The sequence below is a fragment of the Bison bison genome, unplaced genomic scaffold (assembly GCF_000754665.1).
Source record: "Bison bison bison isolate TAMUID 2011002044 unplaced genomic scaffold, Bison_UMD1.0 scf7180017864538, whole genome shotgun sequence".
NCBI classification, from domain to species: domain Eukaryota; kingdom Metazoa; phylum Chordata; class Mammalia; order Artiodactyla; family Bovidae; genus Bison; species Bison bison.
Window position 1 is genome coordinate 3,315,406 of NW_011495086.1, and position 21,396 is coordinate 3,336,801.

General features: G+C 37.9%; 1 non-coding gene across 1 annotated transcript; it reads left to right on the forward strand.

Annotated features, from left to right (window-relative positions):
* Positions 1–10,760: 10,760 nt before the first annotated feature.
* Positions 10,761–10,832, forward strand: TRNAC-GCA. Its single transcript has one exon. It is a non-coding gene; the product is annotated as a tRNA-Cys (tRNA).
* The last annotated feature ends 10,564 nt before the right edge of the window (positions 10,833–21,396 follow it).

Genomic DNA, 21,396 nt, shown 5'->3' on the forward strand with positions numbered 1-21,396 from the left:
GTCCATCAGGTGGATTTCTGTGGGATCTTCAAGCAAGAGAAATCTAGTCTTCTCAAACAGAAAATAATAGACTTTTTTTTTTTTTTTCCTAAGAAATGAGGCTTAGAGAAACTCAGAGTATAATGTTTATCAGCCTAATCCAAACCCACTCAGATGGCTTTTGAAATTTTCTGATTTTTTTGCAATGCCATGATCTAATAATTTAAAGGCATGAGCTTTTGTTTATGGTTTGTTTGTCTGTAAGGTCTCATGTATTAAAACAATTATTCCAACTTATAGCTTTGTAATCAGCACCAAATAGTGAGGACAGTTATGACTTGGCTTCAAGATCTTTGCTTCCGAGGGCCCTTCATCATAAGTAAACATATTTGGTTATTTAGTTTATTTGTAAGTCACAGAATACTAGAGATTTCTAGTGTCCTTTTTACCTCTAGCAAATGGTTCACTATTATGCCATGGCCCAGGACATAATCAAATCAGTATCCTAGACCCAACATTAGTATCCTAAACCATTTCTATTTTCAACTCTTCTGGTATCAGCTTCTTCAGACAGAAATGAGAAAGGAGAATAGAAATGATAACAGAAAGTTAACAGATACTCTGGAAGACTGAAAACACAGAAAGACAACAGTGAGCTAAGAAAGAGATAGTAAGTGCTGAAAGCAGCTACCACCCGTAAGGCTGGGGAACAAGGGAGAATTTCTGGGTTCTTTTTCTATGATCTGTCAGGTTCAAGTAAATGCTTTTTAAAAGTGACAGGAAGAAACCTTTAATTTACACTCGGTCTTGAAGTATTTCTCCCACCTTTTTTTTTTTTTTTTAACAAAGAACTTTGAAATATTTGTTTTATAAGAACAGCTTATTACAGCTTAATACTTATTAAAGATATAAGAAACCTAAATCATGGAGGAGGGGACCCTGGGGTGAGGGGAAGGGGTCTGCCTGCCTGTCTGTAGTCCTCCACTGAGGGGGGCAATGAAGCCAGTTCTGTGAGAACTGGAATCAGCAGGATATGGGTGGTGGGGAGGTGAAGAGCAGTGTGAAGTAATACTGTCAAGAAGAGCAAACAAGAAAAAAAGGAAAGGAAGAGGCTTTCTTTCATCTTCCTGCCTTCCAACTCCCTCTAGTACTTCCTTGGGGAACATGATAGAAAGCAATCTAGAAAACGAAAAATGTTTCAACAGCCACCATCCACATTAGAGGGTGAGCAGGGTCACATCTGCAGTTAAAAATACAATAATTTCATTACTGACATGGTTTTACTCATAGTCTCCCAATGGGGAGCCCCTAACATATTTTTTATTCATCTCTCTAGCCATTCGAACAGTTAAGAATAAATTCTCATGCCTATTAGCTTCCCAGCAATGTTTCTTGAATGACTGAAGGAATGCTAGCAAGAGAGCCATTTTAAATTCCCTTTTCAATAGGGTGTGGAGAAAAGGGAACCCTCTTACACTGTTGGTGGGAATGCAAACTAGTACAGCCACTATGGAGAACAGTGTGGAGATTCCTTAAAAAACTGGAAATAGAACTGCCTTATGATACAGCAATCCCATTGCTGGGCATACACACTGAGGAAACCAGAAGGGAAAGAGACACGTGTATCCCAATGTTCATCGCAGCACTGTTTATAATAGCCAGGACATGGAAGCAACCTAGATGTCCATCAGCAGATGAATGGATAAGAAAGCTGTGGTACATATACACAATGGAGTATTACTCAGCCATTAAAAAGAATACATTTGAATCAGTTCTAATGCGGTGGATGAAACTGGAGCCTATTATACAGAGTGAAGTAAGCCAGAAAGAAAAACACCAATACAGTATACTAACACATATATATGCAATTTAGAAAGATGGTAAGAATAACCCGGTATACGAGACAGCAAAAGAGACACTGATGTATAGATCAGTCTTATGGACTCTGTGGGAGAGGGAGAGGGCGGGGAGATTTGGGAGAATGGCATTGAAACATGTATAATATCATGTATGAAACGAGTCGCCAGTCCAGGTTCAATGCACGATACTGGATGCTTGGGGCTGGTGCACTGGGACGACCCAGAGGGAGGATATGGGGAGGGAGGAGGAAGGAGGGTTCAGGATGGGGAACACATGTATACCTGTGGCGGATTCATTTCGATATTTGGCAAAACTAATACAATATTGTAAAGTTTAAAAATAAAATTAAATTAAAAAAAATAAATTCCCTTTTCAAGCAATGTGGATTCAGAAGCATTTAATGCATATCAACCCTGCTGTTGTTTTTATGCCTGTGATTATGTCAATCACTTTTCTAAGTTTTTTACCCATATGATTTTACTGAACCCTTGGATTATCTCTACAAGGTAAATGCCATGATCTTCCTTCTTATAAATTGGGTGAAACTCAGGCTTACGAATATTCAAAACAAAAGCCAAAACAAAAAACACCTCTTCTCTGAATTTGGAGCATAAGAGAGGCAATATAACATAGTGTTTTTTTTTTAATTTATTTACTTTAATTAGAGGCTAATTTACAATATTGTATCGGTTTTGCCATACATCAACATGAATCCGCCACGGGTGTACACATGTTCCCAATCCTGAACCCCTCTCCTACCTCCCTTCTCATATTCTCCCTCTGGGTCATCCCAGTATACCAGCCCCAAGCATCCTGTATCCTGCATCGAAACTGGACTGGCGATACATTTCTTATATGATATTATACATGTTTTAATGCCATTCTCTCAAATCATCCCCCACCCCCTCCCACAGAGTCCAAAAGACTGTTCTATACATCTGTGTCTCTTTTGCTGTCTCGCATACAGGGTTGTCGTTACCATCTTTCTAAATTCCATATACATGCGTTAGTATAAGCAGATTATACAGAGTGAAGTCAGCCAGAAAGAAAAACACCAATGCAGTATACTAACATAGTGTTTTAAAAATATATTCCAGAGATAGAAAGACCTGAATTTGAAATTCAGGCTCTCTGTTTCTCTTTTTTCTTCTATCAAACAAATTTCAAAATTGGGTTTCAGAAATTTAATTTAAAAAACCTCCAGCATTCTTTCTTGGCAAAAATGTTGTTGCTTTGAGTCAAAGTGTTCTGTCTTTAGCAGAAACAGTTTATCAAGGAATATTCATGGCAAAGAATTGGTCAGTTCTCTAGTTCCAAGCCAAGAAGTCATATTGATTTATGACGAAGCATTCAATAACTAGATGGCAAAATGATACCGAGTACTTGTACCAGCCAGCAAGTAAACTTTATGTACACCTGTGGTGGATTCATGTTGATGTATGGCAAAACCAATACAATATTGTAAAGTAATTAGCCTCCAGTTAAAATAAATAAATTTAAATTTAAAAAAAAATAAATTAGAGAAACAAAAAGAATGCCAAAAAAAAAGAGAAAAAGAAAATTAAAAGCACATTTAAATTATTAAATGAATGTCCAAAAAGGGTATTTCAGAATAAGTTAATTTACAAGAAGAAAATATGCCAAGACACATATCCACACACAGAAAAGAAGATAGTGACAGAAAGCAATGGAACTGTAAGTATTTCTTCCTATCTGTTCTTTTGCAGGACCTTTAAACATCTTCAGAGACCAGTGGTTTTATTTATGCTTCATATAGACCTTGATCTGTGCATTGTTTCAAGAGACTTTCCAAAATTTAATTAGCATGTTAGCAAAATAGTTCAGTTGCTTGGCTCTTCTTTCAGTACATTTTAAATTCAAATCAATGCCCCAAAAGGGAACATAAACAAATCTCCAGCTTGTATTCTGCCTTAAAGTGCTTTCTTTTACCAAATACCTTAAATTTTGTTTTCTGAGGGGTATCTAATAGTACACACTGTATAATGACATGTATATGTCTCTTACAGTTAGAAAATGCTATGGATAAATACAGGGTCATTATACAGTGTGTATGGATGTGAGAGTTGGACTGTGAAGAAGGCTGAGCGCCGAAGAATTGATGCTTTTGAACTGTGGTGTTGGAGAAGACTCTTGAGAGTCCCTTGGACTGCAAGGAGATCCAACCAGTCCATTCTGAAGGAGATCAGCCCTGGGATTTCTTTGGAAGGAATGATGCTAAAGCTGAAACTCCAGTACTTTGGCCACCTCATGCGAAGAGTTGACTCATTGGAAAAGACTCTGATGCTGGGAGGGATTGGGGTCAGGAGGAGAAGGGGACGACAGAAGATGAGATGGCTGGATGGCGTCACTGACTTGATGGACGTGAGTCTGAGTGAACTCCGGGAGTTGGCGATGGACAGGGAGGCCTGGCGTGCTGCAATTCATGGGGTCGCAAACAGTCAGACACGACTGAGCAACTGAACTAAACTGAACTTTACCTTCATGTAGGGCTTCCCCAATGGCTCAGTGGGTAAAGAATCTGCCTGCAACACAGGAGACACAGGTTCAATACCTGGGTCATGAAGATCCCCTGCAGAAGGAAATGGCAACCCACTCCGGTATTCTGGCCTGGAAAATCTCATGGACAGAGAAGCCTGATGGGCTTCAGTCCATGGGGTCGCAAAGAGTCGGATACACCGAGCAACTAACACATACATACCTTCATGTAAGAACTTCCCTGGTAGCTCAGACGATAAACAATCTGGCTGCAGTGTAGGAGACCCTGTTTCAATCCCTGGGTCGGGAAGATCCCCTAGAGAAGAATGTGGCAACCCACTCCAGGATTCTTGCCTAAATAATTCCATGGATAGATCATGGGGTTGCAAAGAGTCAGACACAAATAAGCAACTAGAACTTTCACCTACCTTCATGTAAGGATTAGCACATGAGAACTTTCCACCAAATGGAATGCCCCTCTTTTATTTAAATCAAAAGAAAGGAGGAGAAAAGGCAAGGATATTGGAGACATGACAAAATTATTTGCAAAGTTTATTTATAAGAATTAACGTTTTGCTTTTTGTTGTGATGTTCAGTCACCAAGTCGTGTCTGACCCTTTGCAACCCCACGGACTACAGCATGCCAGTCTTCCTTGTCTGCCACAATTTCCTGGAGTTTGCCCAAGTTCAAGTGCATTGAACTGGTGGTGTATTCCTTCAACTCACAGACATTAATCAGTTCTATGAAACTGCACTTTAAGGAATGAAAAAAAAAATTACAAAAGATTATCTTTCACTCATACAGTTTGCATAGAATGATATAATAAAGACACAATTGATGTAATGATTATTAATGTGAGGTTTTATGTGATAAATAGTAGAGGCATTCTCAACAACAATTTGTACAAATATTGGTAATATTTGAATTGGTAAAGAATGAGAGAAAGACAAAATCAGTAAGACTATCAGAAGCAAAAATTGAAAGTTGAGAGAAAGTACTTTGGGGAAAGGGAAAAGGTAGCTTAGCTTGAGCTCAGAGTGATCACCAATGACATCAGAGATTGGTCAAGGCTGGATTATGAAAAATGTCAATCTGCCTGAGGATTTTTCTTTTTAACTTATAACTAATATAAAAGAAATTGCAACCCATTAAAATATGGCTAGAAAGTACAATAAGGAAAGGGAAAGAAGAGGACTGACACAATGAAATCAGAGTGGATGCTATTACAGTACATGGTGTTGCAAGAGTCATACACAACTTAGTGATTGAAAAAAAACAATTGTGTTTTATGAGTCTTTATGTCACTTAATTCAATCACAGTGCTTGAAAAAATATAAAATTATGGTTATATCCGATTACTGACAAGAATTCCTTAATTGTTCTAATTTATACATTCATTGGGCTTCCCTGGTGGCTCAGTTGGTAAAGAATCTGCCTACAACGCAGGAGACCTGGGTTCAATCCCTGGGCTTGGGAATAACCCTGGAAAAGGGAAAAGCTACTCACTCCTGTATTCTGGCCTGGAGAATTCCATGGACTACATGGAGTTCATGGGGTCACAAAGAATTGGACATAACAGAACGACTTTCACTTTCATACATTCATTACACCAGAGCCCTAAATTGTGACTAGCAAATGTGAGTTACAAATAATGGATGGCCCCCTCTCTGCCAAATACATACCCTGTCCAATTGATTATGGACTTTGAATTATGCTTTCTGCAGATCCATAATGTCCCTTAGACTTATTCTTAACATGGCACAAGTAGCTATCACCAACCCAAAATATATATCAAAAACAGCAATGAGAAATACTGTATACTTATGAGAATGACTAAAATACAAACCACTGACAACAAATTCTGGAAGGATATGGAGTAACAGGGACTATGCTGATTGAGAATACAAATGAATTGAAAAGCTATATTCACACAAACAACGTGCATCTGACGTTTAAAGCAAGTTTATTCAGAAACACCGAAACTTGGAAGCGACCACGATGTCTCTCAGTAGATAAATGGGTAAACAAACTATGATTAACCTATACGATGGAATATTATTCAGCAGTAAAGTGAAATGAGACCAAGCTTTCAAAATACATAAAGGAACTTAACGCATGTTACTGAGTGAAATAAGGCAATCCGAAAAGAGCCCATATTGTATGATTACAATCATAAGACATTCTTGTAAAGACAAAATTATGCAGACAGTAAAAAGATCAGAGGTTCAGAGAGAGGAAGGGGCAAAGGCATAAATAAATAGGTGAAACTCTGGAATTTTAGGGCGATGGAATTTTAATCAGGTATAGGTCATTTGTATATAAAACTATGCATTTGTCATAACCCATAGAATGTACAATACAAGGACTGAACACTAACATGAACTATGTGGTGGTGATTTAGTCACTAAGTCATTTCCAGCTTTGTGACCCCATGAACTGTAGCCTGACAGACTCCTCTGTTCCTGAGATTTCCCAGGCAAGAATCCTGGAGAGGGTTGCCGTTTTCTTCTCCAGGGGAATCTTCCTGACCCAGGGATTGAACCCATGTCTCCTGCTTTGCAGGCGGATCCTTTACCACTGAGCCACAAGAGAAGGTAAACTACAGACTTTACATAATAATATTTTATTAGTAATGGCTCATTCATCACTACAACTGCATCTTGAAAATGCCAAATAGTAACAGCAGGAGAAACTAGCATGGCTAGGGGAGGAAGCTAGCAGTGTAGAGAGGAGATGGATGTAGACATGAGCAGCATATGTCACTTCCTCTCATTTTTCAGTAAACCTAAACCTAATCTAAAAATTTAATTATCCATTTAAAAAAATGGATATATTGTAGATGTTTGAAACCCATTTGACATGTCTGCTCTAGAATGGGATATTTTCCCATTTTCTTTTTCCTTGCAATCATAGGTTAGATTTGACTACTTGACCTGAGTGGTATTTGTATATCTTTTAGACAAGTAGTAAAGTTCACTCTTATTTCTACCTACATATGATCCATTCTATGATAAATAGAATGCATAATAATAATTATTTTCTATTATTTTCAGTAGCCCTGTGGAAAAATCCTCATATATAATTTAGAGTAACTGGAATTGGATAAAAAACAACATTTAAGGATTCAGTTACATGATTCAAGACACAGTTTTAATGGAAATGAAACAATCCCCATTAGAAGAGACATTAGTTCAGTTCAGTTGCTCAGTTATGTCCAACTCTTTGCAACCCCATGGGCTGCAGCACGCCAGGCCTCCTTGTTCATCACCAACTCCCAGAGTTTACCCAAACTCATGTCCATTGAGTCAGTGATGCCATCCAGCCATCTCATCCTCCATCGCCCCTTCTTCTCCCATCTTCAATCTTTCCCAGCATCAGGGTCTTTTCCAGTGAGTCAGCTCTTCGCATCAGGTGGCCAAAGTATTGGAGTTTCAGCTTCAACATCAGTCCTTCCAATGAACACTCAGGACTGATTTCTTTAGGATGGACTGGTTGGATCTCCTTGCAGTCAAAGGGACTCTCAGAGTCTTCTCCTATACCACAGTTCAAAAGCATCAATTCTTTGGTGCTCAGCTTTCTTAATAGTCCAACTCTCACATCCATACATGACCACTAGAAAAACCATAGCCTTGACTAGATGGACCTCTGTTAGCAAAGTAATGTCTCTGCTTTTGAATATGCTATCTAGGTTGGTCGTAACTTTCCTTCCAAGGAGCAAGTGTCTTTTAATTTCATGACCACAGTCACCATCTGCAGTGATTTTGGAGCCTCCCAAAATAAAGTCTGCCACTGTTTCCACTGTTTGCCCATCTATTTGCCATGAAGTGATGGGATAGGATGCCATGATTTTAGTTTTTTGAGTGTTGAGTTTTAAGCCAGCTTTTTTACTCTCCTCTTTCACTTTCATCTAGAGGCTCTTTAGTTCTTCTTCACTTTCTGCCCTAAGTGTGGTGTCATATGCATATCTGAGGTAATTGATGTTTGTTCCAGCAATCTTGATTCCAGCTTGTATATGGATCAATCTAGTGAAAGTGAAGTCGCTCAGTCATGTCCGACTCTTTGCGACCCCATAGACTGTAGCAGACCAGGCTCCTCTGTCCATGGGATTTTCCAGGCAACAGTACTGGAGTGGCTTGCCATTTCCTTCTCCAGGGGATCTTCCCAACCCAGGGCTCGAACCCGGGTCTCCTGCATTATAGACAGATGCTTTACCATCTGAGCCAAAATCTAAGGTCATACCTAAGCAAATTCTAATGTTACATATTTAGAGGTAATCATATTGGCCAGGTAAGTATGTGTGCAGTGGCAGGGATTTAAGTACAGTGAGGACAAATTATAAAGAGGAAAGTGGAAGCTATAGAACACAATTCAAGTCACATATTAAAGGTGATTATATTTTTATTCTATTCAAACTGTATAAAAATTACACTGATATACTCACATATGTATTCTCAACCAATCATATACACACATAGTTTCACAAAAACAAATAAGCTCAGGAGTGATTTTAAAAGTGGAATTCAATTAATTGGTAGTAGCAACAACAGCAATAACTATAAGTACATGCATGCTTTCTAATTATTTACATCCTATATCTCAATCTATAAGATTAAATTCAATAGGAGTTATCTTGTTTCCTGAGAAAGTCTGATATTAGGCTATGATATTAGTAGTTTTCCATACCAGGCATTGATTTTTATACTTTTCACACCTTTATAGAGATCTATCCTCATATTATGTGAGGTATAGAAAGCTACATTTCAGTAGTATTTTTACCATTTTACCATTAAACATGAATAATTAACATGCAATACACACACACACACACACACACACACACACACACATATATATATATATATATATATATATCTTAGTTCTGGGTAAAAGTTATTACATAAAAAAGCATCACATACTGCCACTAACTCTCATGTCTTTGTCTTGGTTTTTAACTCAGCCCTTTTCCCCTATCCCCCGTGATGCTCTACTACCACTAGTACTACCTGCTCTCTCACTCAGTCGTGTCCTACTCTTTGTGGTCTCATGGACTGTAGCTCACCATGCTCCTCTGTCCATGGAATTTTCCAGGCAAGAAAACTGGAGTGGGTAGCCATTTCCTACTCCAGGGGATCTTCCTCACCTAGGGATCAAACCCATGTCTCTTGTGTCTCCTGCATTGGCAGATGGATTCTTTATCACTAGCACGACCTGGGATGCCCAGTTTTTGTTCAGTCACTAATAACAATGTCTGCAACCCTATGGATTACAGCATGCCAGGATTCCCTGTCCTTCACTACCTCCCGGAGTTTGCTCAAATTCGTGTGCGCTGAGTTGCTGATGCCACGCAGTCATCTCATGCTCTGCTGCTCCCTTCTCCTCCTGCCTTCAATCTTTCCCAACATCAGGGTCTTTTCCTATGATGTCCTATTTTAACATAAAAGACAGCCTCTTTTTAGAAGAGGCAAATTAAATTTCTTAAAATATTTTTCATTATTGATTACATCAACTTATAGCATTAAGATTCCCACTCAAAGTTTATTACTCAATAAATCATATTAAGTACATATAATTTTGTGAGAAAAACTACATTAGACCATATGCCAGCCTATTTCAGATATACTTGGGATGATTACCACATAGCTATATATATTATACTGCTGCTGCTGCTGCTGCTGCTAAGTCGCTTCAGTCGTGTCTGACTCTGTGTGACCCCAGAGATGGCAGCCCACCAGGCTCTCCCACCCTGGGATTCTCCAGGCAAGAACACTGGAGCGGGTTGCCATTTCCTTCTCCAATGCATAAAAGCGAAAAGTGAAAGTAAAGCCGCTCAGTCATGTCCGACTCTTCGCGACCCCATGGACTGCACCCTACCAGGCTCCTCCATCCATGGGATTTTCCAGGCAAGAGTACTGGAGTGGGGTGACATCATCTTCTCTGATATATATTATACTAGTTGTATTCAAAATTCACTTCTTTCAAGGTATGCAAATTTTCTGACAAAGGATAAAATCCTTACACATTTACTTTCAAAATACCAGTAAATGAAATGACTGTACCATGCCTATCTTCCCATTTTATTCAAGCAACTACTCTTCTACCCTGATAAGTCAATGAACCTTTAATAAAGAATTGGGATTCCATAATTCATTGTCAAGAATCCCTTCCCTCCTTGCACTTTCTGACATAAAATCTCAGAAAGTACATTTCACCTTTTATTATTTCCTGGAGTTGTCATCATGTGATGAAATGTCTAGACCTACCAAATAGATTGTTTTTGCACAGAGACATCATTAAGTGTCGACTGATTCCCAAATAAAACAGCAGCCAGGATACATCTTTAGCCACTCTGGAAATGTGAGGACTGTGTTTCCATTTATTAAGAAAGGCTGCAGTGTAATTCAATGTGTATGGCTTCCACAGGGCTTCCCTGGTGACTCAGTTGGTAAAGAATCTGTCTGCAATACAGAAGACCCAGGTTCAATCCCTGGCTGGGGAAGATCCCCCAGAGAAGGAAATGGAAACCCACTCCAGTATTCTTGCATGGAGAATTCCATGGACAGAGGAGATTGGTGGGCTATATAGTCCATGGGGTCGCAAATAGTCAAACGTGACTTAGTGACTAAACCATGGCTTCCATAAGTGATGCAGGAAATACCTTTATCCTGACAATAAGCCCTTGCATCACCCTCTGTGTACATGTATGAAAGCTTCATACAGAATGATGAAGAATTTGAAGAGGAGGCGCTAGTGGAAAATAATCCACCTGCCAACGCAGGAGACACAAGGTATGCAGGTTCAATCTCTGGGTCAGAAAGACCCCCGGGACTAGGAAATGGCACTCCACTCCAGTATTTTTGTCTTGAAAATTCCATGAGCAGTGGAGCCTGGAAGGCTACAGTCCATGGGGCTGCAAAGAGTTAGATATTACTGAGTGACTGAGCACACACACAAATTTAAAAATATAGCTCCTGAATGTGTATAGATAGTGACACCATTCTATTATTTTCAACTCTCCCATGTCTGTTTTTGTAGAAAATAAGTAATATTCCCTTAGCTCCCTGCTGTTCTCTTCTGGAAGCAAATTGCATGTGAGCCCAGAGTCACTCATTCTGTCTATGTGGTTCACAGTTATTTGCAGACAATTGTAAAAGAAGTGTCCTCCCTTTAGTTTTTTCCTTGTATGAACATTTATGATGCTAGTTGCATAATATATAACCTTTGTATTTTCTTAAAATCAGTCATTTTAATATTTGAAGCCTCTGTTATTTTCAAAAATTAAACCTTTTGTATATAAGAATATTTGAAAGAGAAAACATAAAAAGCATAAGATACATTCACTTTCTTGTGAAAACGAAGAATTTTTGTTGATCTGAAAACTTTTCTTTTTGTGGGGAATAGGAGAAACCTACTTCAAGCAGCACTCAACATTTTTAAAACAGGTAAATACTTTAAGAAAGCAGTAGAACCTCTCACAGTGAAACCACTGTGTATAACACAGGAAGAAAGAGCCCCCTAATGGTGCGGATACCTATAAAAATCAGAATAGGTGGTGCTTGCTCAGTTCTTATTGATTCACTAAGCCTGAAAGACATCTGATACTATGGAAATGAATGGAAGTTGAATAAAATGTCAGATGGAGCCCTCCAAAGATGGTATAGAAAAGTGAAAATTCCTGAGCTGAATTGACTAAACTGCTGAATTTCAGATCTAGACTGGTTTATATACATGACTGCTAGGATACATGTCTTCATGGCTGCTGAGAGGCACTGATCTGACATGCAGGAGCCATATTAATTACATAGTTGGGAAGTGTGAAATATTATTTTTTAAAATAACACTTTTTTTTCCCCCAATTATGATACAATTTCCTTTTAAGAAGATGGGGAGGCAAATCCCTCACAGGGTTAAGCACTGAAATTGTAAAATAACAAAACAAAAGAGAATCAAAGTAATACCGTAAGCTAAGAAGGATGCCTAAATATAAATTTAAAGAAAGTATTTTAAAAATCTGTTAAAGGAGATATAAGCCTAATATGTGAAAAATTAAGGATGAAGATTTACAGCTGTCCATACTAAAGAATTAATTAAATTTTCTCATATAATCATACAACACAATTGAGAATTTCTTACTGTGTTTTCCCCAATAGAACCCATAAATAAGTGCTATAAGGAAAATATACTGCATAAGTGCCTGACACTAATACTGTTGCAACAAAGTAATGAAATTTTAAATAATTTTGTGTATTAAATATAGAAACTATAAGAGTAATTCACTAAATCTTAAGTATATCCTTTGTTGAAATGTGTTATATTATTTGTAAAAATAATAAAATAAAAGGATTAAAACACTACTTTGTATTTGAACAAAAAGTTAGTATAATTAAACAAAATTATAACTGATTTAACATAAATGCTATATGTGGATTTGATACAATAGTGCTAATATACACATAGTTTCTCAAATATGATACCCAAAAAGATGTTTTTTTTTTAATGACTCAATTCAAAGTTTAAAAATTTAGTATTCTCCAATACATATTTCTATTCCTTTAGTCAAAATGCAATTTAAAAAGTCTACATTAATGATACAATCATTCCCTTCTGATATGGCTACTATAAATAGAAATATCTAGGTAGTTGTAATATTTACTTAAAAATATGAAAATATTATTCACATTTGGAAAACAAAATAGATATCATAAAAAGTTATGCTTTTCAAGTATGTAGTTATGTTTAAACACAAGTGAGGGTGAAATATACACAATACTGCCTTTCAGAGAATGTAACATGAAGAAGTTCAGCTACATTGTCTAACAGGTTTTTGGCCATCACCTTCTCATGTGAAACACTGTATAACATATTTAAAAGTTTTGTGGACTTATCACAGATGGAAGCTTGGTTGATTAGAGGAGTGACTCAGGAAACTTTACTTGAAACTGACAATCCAAACAGCTCTTAGAATACAATACCTCACTTCATTGATCCCAGACCAAATAAATTGCCATCAAAAAATCTCACAAACCATTTTAGTCCTAGCAAGGATGAAATAAATCCTTTATGTCTGATGTCACAATGCTGTCTCATTAACAGTTGACATTTGTGACCTATAAACCTGAGGTTAACCAACCATATCAGTACTGCATTGCCCCAACCCACCATTCCTATTCCATCCCATCACTTTCAGCAGAAACATGAAAAAAATCCCTGTTACCAGAAGATAATTTAATATGTGCAAAGTTCCCATATATTCACAGACACTTTACCAGCGCTTACCTTCACTGACACTGAAATTAACTGAGAGAACTGTAGCTCTAGTACTAGCTGAACATCTCCACACTCATATTTCCCTGCCTGAGCTCAGTACTTTCTTAAGACCAAATTCTAGCTGTCAATAACTTAGCTATAATAAGATGGCAGTCTAATGCCAAATCATTTAAGATGCATCATATTTATGTTGAATTAAGACTGCAATCAAAAGACAGATTTAGGGGGGAAAATTCACCACTGACAATCACTGAAAAGCACACAGTAGCTTCTATGCATGAAATATAATAGTAGACATTTAATGCAGCAGTGGTCCTTTCCTGCTTGGCTATTATTTCTCAAAGTTGCTTAACAGCTAAGAGCCATATATGTGCACATATTTCAGGGCTGTCACCAAAAATGCTCTTTTTTAGTGTGAACTTTGCTTATTTCTCTTCTTCACACAGATGATCTACTCATAAACTTATAATCCAGTGGTTTTATAAAACAGAAAAAGAAACTTACATATCCCTGGAGATAAAATAGCAAATATACTCATATAAATATGCATTAACACATTCCTAAATCCACATGCCTGTATACTGTATTAAGTTTAATATATCACCAAAACTCAATTTTTAAAGCACGCAAAGCTCTGATGTATTTTACTGTGGATGTCTCAAGAAGAAATCCAGAGAGAAAAATTTAATTTTCTTACCAGGAGCCGGACACGGTTTCTATTCAACTCGGGAACAACGTGGGGCTGGAAAGGGAACTTGATTGGGGTTTTCTTTTCAAAATCCTCGTTAATGAAGCAGGAGTGGATGAACTATTCCAAGGTGAAGTCTGTTATTTCTTTCAGGGGCTCGGAGCTGACATCCTCTTGTGAAAGAAAAGATGCCTCAGTAAGTTGTTGACTGAGGGAGCTGCGGAGCAAGGCGCTGGGCACGGCAGTCACACAGGGATGCGCTGGAAGGCGCCTGCCTCCCTCTCACCCCGCACTCTGCGTCCCCCGCTCTCCTTTTCACCCTGAGGCTCACTTAGCTCCGAGTCTCCGCTCTCGCTGCTGCTGTATAATCAATCTAGCCTGTCTGAAGCTAATAGTCCTCTATTTAACCAGCCAATCAATAGGAAGGATTCCACTGCTAGTCCCAAGAGTCTGTTTCCAAGTGTGGTACAAACAGGAAGAGTTTTGCCAGCAGTTTAGCCAAATATTTTTTCATTATTTCATCTCCCGTTAGAGATAGGGCTAGAGAGAGCAGAGGCTCAGAGCAAGCTTCCTATGATTGCAGATTTCTGCATGTAAAAAAATGTACCTCTTCTTTTTCATCTGATACTAATTTATAATTACACACCTGCTATTCATCATCATTTAGGAATTACAACAGTTGCATATGTGATTAAAAAAAAGCTTTCTCATTCAAATATATGAGAAAAATACAAGAACAAAATTACACACAAGGACAGTTTTTGGGTTTTTTTTCCCCTGAAAACAACAGTGCCTTCAGAACCTATATGGCTTGGATCAATTAAAGAATACTCCATTATACTGATGGATGTTAAAAGTTATTCATTTAATTCTAGGAAAATAGCGAAGTGTAGTGTTTTTATCAAAAGGAAAGAGAAGCAGTGTTCGTAGATTTGATTGAACTAGAGCCTGAGTCAGACCTCAGTGTGTAAAATGTTTTTCAATTTTATAGCATAAATCTAGGAAAGCATCCCTCTGAATGTATCAAACAGAACATTTCACACCTGATTCATCCCTTCAAGGTTAAGAAGATTTTCTTCTTAAAGTGACACATTGACTGCTCATCTCCTATAACTGACCGTAATAAAGAAGCACAAAGTGAGCCACTGAAGACCAGACTGGCTTTTTATTCCCCAGATACTTCTAAGGGGAATAAAAACCATAAAAATAAAAGAACATTTGTGGTCAATTTGGTCTTGGTTTGTAAACTGGCCCCAGAACACAGAAGACAAGGAGAGACCTAGGAAAGAGGCAGCCACTTGGGCTGGGTGGAGGGCAGGTTTAATAAATAGGAGACTCACCTGCCAGGCTTGCGTTGGTGGCCCCAGGATGCGTGGATCTCTGCATCTGCCTGCCAGATGATTAAGAATTTATACGGAGGCCTGAACTAGGTTCATGTACACCATCCACCTGGTCTCGGCAATGCATTTCTCTCTCAAGGTTGTGTCCATGAATGTGGCTTCCACTGTGGGAATGGCAGGCAGAATGTACGTTCCCAGGATGGGGAGGAGTGATGAACCTCTGTTTTTCTGGGGTCCAGCTCTCTGGTTCAGGCTGCAGTCACATCCTCTTGATGACCTCCTCCAACACTTAGCCAAACCCTAGAAATGCAGACTCTTTTCATTTCTAATTAGGAAGCGGTTGCTTATTTCAGTTTCACACTGCTTGGTCAACCAACTTTCTAGTTACTTTTTCTTGGTAATAATACATTATGGCTCTCATTAAACTAAATTGTATAGGAATACTTAACTACACCACAATTCTCAGCTGGAATTAAATTCCAGGCCATAGCCCTTGTAGCTACAACTTTCAACATTATGTAACATGAATAAAAGTTTGGAATATGTGCTAAGATATCTTGTAAATGAAGACCAAAAAGACCATAAGAAAGGTAAGGGACATGGAGTCACACTCAAAGTTCAAATTATAAAGTGTTGTAACACTTATTAGAGGCAAACTTCCTCTATATAATCAACTCAGTTCAGCAAATATTTATTGAGCAACTCTTTGTATCAGGCCTTGTACTCTCGGTAATACAAAAGTAATTAAGTAAAGGAGAGAACAAGCTTCTTTGTATGCTTGGTGTTTTCAGAGCACTGTAGTAGGACAAGTCAATCTTTTAGGAGTGTACATCCTGATGAGTAGACAAGGAATCCTCAGGTAAGCAACATACAAAGGGAGAGCATTCAGTTCTTGCCTTTAGCATTATTAGTTCAAAGGGCAAGGTACTCAAAAGCAAGATCATTCCTCCTCTAGAAAAACAGAAAGAGTCTGTAAAAACCATGCCATTTGCAATGACCTTATTAAAGAGAAAAAAAAAAAAAAGATCTTACTGGCAGAGGGAAAGGAGCAACAGAGGGAAGAGAGAGAAGCAAAACTTTGGGGTCAAAGGAAGCAGGAGATGGGGGAGGGGTAGAGCTAAGTGGGAAGCTGGCCAGAGGATCTTGAATGCTAGCTGAGAATAAGCAACTGGATAATTGGGAGCCTTTCAATTTCTTTCTTTTTCTTTTTTTTTTAACAGAAAACCAATAACATTTCAAATGTGCTTTTGGGAACTATTGCCAAATTGACCTCTGTATGCCTGTGCTGGGTTAAATCTTAGAGTTTTGGATTAAGTAGAAAGAAATAGCTTTCCTGCTTTGACAGGCAGAGGGAGCCACAGTGGGATAATGCCCTCAAAACTGTGTCCCACCCCAGAGGGAGCAGTGAAATGTCTCATAGTGTTTCAGGAGCAGGGTGGGATGAGCTCATGAACATTCTTCTGATTGATTGCTGGTAAGGTAACTGAGAATCAGCATCATCAACATTGTGGCTCCAAGTGGTTCATGGTCTCTGTGCTTGTGGGCAGCGTGTGTGTGTGTGTGTGTGTGTGTGTGTGTCTCAGTTGGTCAGTGTGGGCAGCATACAGTTAACTTTTTCCACCTGGTGTGGGTTTCAATAACTGCAAAACAGCTCAGAGGACTTGACTCAGAATATTGCCTATAGCTCTTGAGGAAGAACTAAAGGTCCTTGACTTTGTTTAATGACTAATGTATTTCTTTGTTTTGCTTGATTATTTTCCTTTCTTTCTGCGGTTTCTTAGTTATCTGATTAAATTTATTATGTGACTAAGATTTTCCTACAGATAAAAGGCAGGCAAAGAACAGAGGTGAGGGAACCTAATCTGGGAAGGACTCACAGACCTGTTAGGTTGCAGAACCTCAGTCTTACAGGAGGTTGCAGGATGCACTGGAATGAGACCTTGGTGAGAGTGAGGAATCACTAGGGACCATTGCCAGGGTCTCCTTCAGGAGTACTAAGGAGAGTACTTAGTACTCTCATGGTGGTTTGTTCATCGTGGAAATGGGCAGAATGAAGTAATACTGAGAAACATTGCTATGTGCAATTTCCTACAACAATATAAACTCCAATGAAAATAATTGAATTTTTCCAATACTCTTTCCTTCACATATTTTAGAATTGTACCTGACATATATTGGTACTCAATTCAAAACAAATTCTGAGCTAATAATTCTGCAAATATTATCTCATTCAAAACTCTGTGGAATGGTTGTTTCTATTCAGCCACTAAGTTATGTCCAAGTCTTTGTGACTCCATGCACTGCAACATGCCAGATCTCCCTGTCCCTCACTATCTCCTGGAGTTTGCCCAAGTTCATGTCCACTGAGTCAGTGATACTATCCAAACATCTCATCCTCTGCTGCCCTCTTTTCCTTTTGTCTTCAATCTTTCCCAGCATCGGGGTTTTTTTTCCAATGACTTGGCTCTTTGCATCAGGTGGCCAAAGTATTGAAGATATTATCTTATTTCATATCTAAAGAAGGTAATGGTTGAACAGGTTAAGTAGCATGCCCAATGAAATGCAATTAGTGTCTGCTGAATCTCAAAGACCATATTCTAAAGAGTGTTGAATTTTTAGAAAGCAGCTATATTATAAACTAAAATAGAGAATTCCCTGACTGTCCAGTGGTTAGGACTCTGAGCTTTTACTGTTAAAGGCCTGGATTCAATCCCTGGTCAGGGAACTAAGATCTTGTAAGCTGTGCTGTGCAGCCAAAAAAAGTAGAAAATTATTATCAGGATACTGATATCTGGGTCATATAATTGGTATAGATGAAGGAGACAAAAATAAATGAAATTCAAACAAGAGGATCAAAGGGAGGCATATTAAGGATAGAAAGCTGAAGTTTTCAAGTGGAATAACCACTGGACTCATGTACTGAGAATAAGAAGACTGTTGGGAGGCATTAGGAGGAGGGTTAATAGCAAGGTGTGAATGATAGAGATAACTGCTGAGCCAAAGGAAAACAGGGACCTTATTAAGTAGAAGAGGCATGGCTGAGCTGCTCTGAGGACCCAGCAGAGCCAACAAGTCATGCATTTCCACTGGCACCAATCTGTAAGATTGCATGGATTTGCTGCGCTATGCTCAGCAGCTTAGATGTCTGAGAGACTGAAAGGATTATTAGAAAGCAAAACTTTGGTTTCTTTTAGGAGAAATTTGGCAAGAATTTGGAAAAAGTGGATAAGAAGCAGGGAGGGAGGAAGAAAACACCATAATATCTTGCATAGTTTGAGTTGTCTCAATAGTTGGTTGTAGAGTACATATCTGTACAAAATGTAGAGGGCTGGTTGAAAGAGACACCTTGAGAAAGCAAGAGAGAGATACTTAATTTGTAAAGGCCATGAAGAAAATGGGAATGTAGAGGCCAACAGCTTTCCTGAGAGACAATACTGTCAAAGTACAGTCAAAATACTGTCAAAATACAGTCAAAATACTGTCAAAAATTCTACTGAATTTATTTATTTCAAAATTAATAATAAACACTTTATGGCTCTAAATAACCTATTAGAAGATGAGGATTTCAATAAAGATAGATAGGATTTTTTCTACTAGTTGACTGATTTAATGAAAAGATGAAAGTGAAAGTCGCTCAGTTGTATCTGACTCTTTGAAACCCCATGGACTATTGAGTCTGTGGAACTCTCCAGGCCAGAATACTGGAGTGGGTAGCCATTCCCTTCTCAGGAGATCTTTCCAACCTAGGCGTCAAATTCTATATGAGCTGAATCACCAGGGAAAACCAAGAATACTGGAGTGGGTAGCCATTCCCTTCTCCAGCGGATCTTTTAGCCCAAAAATCAAACCAGGGTCTCCTGAACTGCAGGCAGATTCTTTACCAGCTGAGCTACCAGGGAAGCTCTAATACTTGTAAGTATATAAAATGTATATAATTATAGTTATTAATCTAAGTTCTGTAATAAAATTGTATGCATAACATAAAGAATCATGGAAATGGAAAACCTAACAGTATGAAAAGTTATATGTCAGAAGATACCAGAAGAAGAAAGAAGAAAAAGATAAATGAAAAATAAAAATGGAGAGAATATATGAGCTTAGTTTAAGGTTCCCATGATTTTAGAAATATAAAATAGCATGCTAAAATGAGCATAAAAGATGGTTATAAAGGTTGGAAGTGTTGGTCAGCACTAATTTTGCTTCTATGCTAAGAATTACTCAGAAGGAAAGAAAACCATGAGGTCAAGGTACATTTTATTTCTGATATTGTACTTATTCCCTATAATCTTATAAAAACTTAAACAAAACCATGAAAATATCATCATGCATAAAAACAATCTGTATACAATGAAATACTTTTGATGAATGATGTTTTAGAAAAAATAATAATAATAACACTAATAATAATAATGTTTTAGAAAGAAATTTCAGTGGCAACAAGATAAGGGGAAATTTTATAAAGGCACTAACTATGAGAATAGAGATGAGGGGAAAAGTTTGAGCAGTTTTTAGGTGATAAAACATTCAGGGCTTTATGAATTTTGAATATTGGATAAGAATCAAGACAATGAGTCTATTTTGATGTTAAGTGAGAAAAGGGGCAGAAATGTATATTTTTTGTTTTGAAAATGATGATGCTGGTATTTGTGGTGGATGTATAGGTGCAGAGTCCAGTAAGAGTTTAATAGTTGGGTTTTTGATACCTTGGGGAGTCATTTAAACAAAAGATGTAGATATAGATAATCATTTATCTTATTCTGGAGAATCAAGAAAGAACACTTAGAATAACAAGATAAAAAGGATCGAAGGCAGGAACATGGAGAAACCTGAAATTTGAAAAGCAAAGTATAGAGATAAGCCATTGAACAACACTGAGAAGAATTGACATGAGAAATCCAGAATTAGAGATTTGAAGAAACCACAGTGAAAAAAGTAGCAGGCATTCACTGCTGCTCTAAAAAGAACAATTTTAAGTTTATAATGTGGTGCATTTTGATCACTTACAATAATGGAGACAACTACTGAATGAAGCATATATAAATGCATCAACTTTTTGATTCTTTCTGTTTTTCAACCACTGGTTATTACCTCTCATGTGTTTACTAGTCTAGGAATAACTTTACATTGAGTAATTCTATATGCAAAACTAAATGCCGGACACAATAAAGAATGCAAAGGTGAAATGAATAATGTCTTAGAACTTATACTGCAAATATTATAATATGAAAATGAGATAATCATTTCCCATATAAGAGATAAACAGAATTCTGTATACATAAATGAACTTTTTAAACAGTCTATTAGAATGTTGAAAGGATTCACAGTTTATCGGTTCAGTTCAGTGCAGTCACGCAGTCATGTCCAACTCCTTGCAGCTCCATGGAATACAGCAGCCAGGCCTCCCTGTCCATCACCAACTCCCAGAGTTTACTGAGTCTAATGTCCACTGAGTGGGTGATTCCATCCAACCATCTCATCCTCTGTCCCCTTCTCCTCCCCGCTTCAATCTTTCCCAGAATTAGGGTCTTTTCAAATGAGTCAGTTCTTCACATCAGGTGACCAAGTAATGGAGTTTCAGCTTCAATATCAGTCTTTCCAATGAATATTCAGGACTGATTTCCTTTAGGATGGACTGGTTGGATCTCCTCGCAGTCCAAGGGACTCTCAAGAGTCTTCTCCAACACCACAGTTCTTTGAACTGTGAATTGAAGCATCAATTCTACAGAATTCAGCTTTCTTTATAGTTCAACTCTCACACCCATACATGA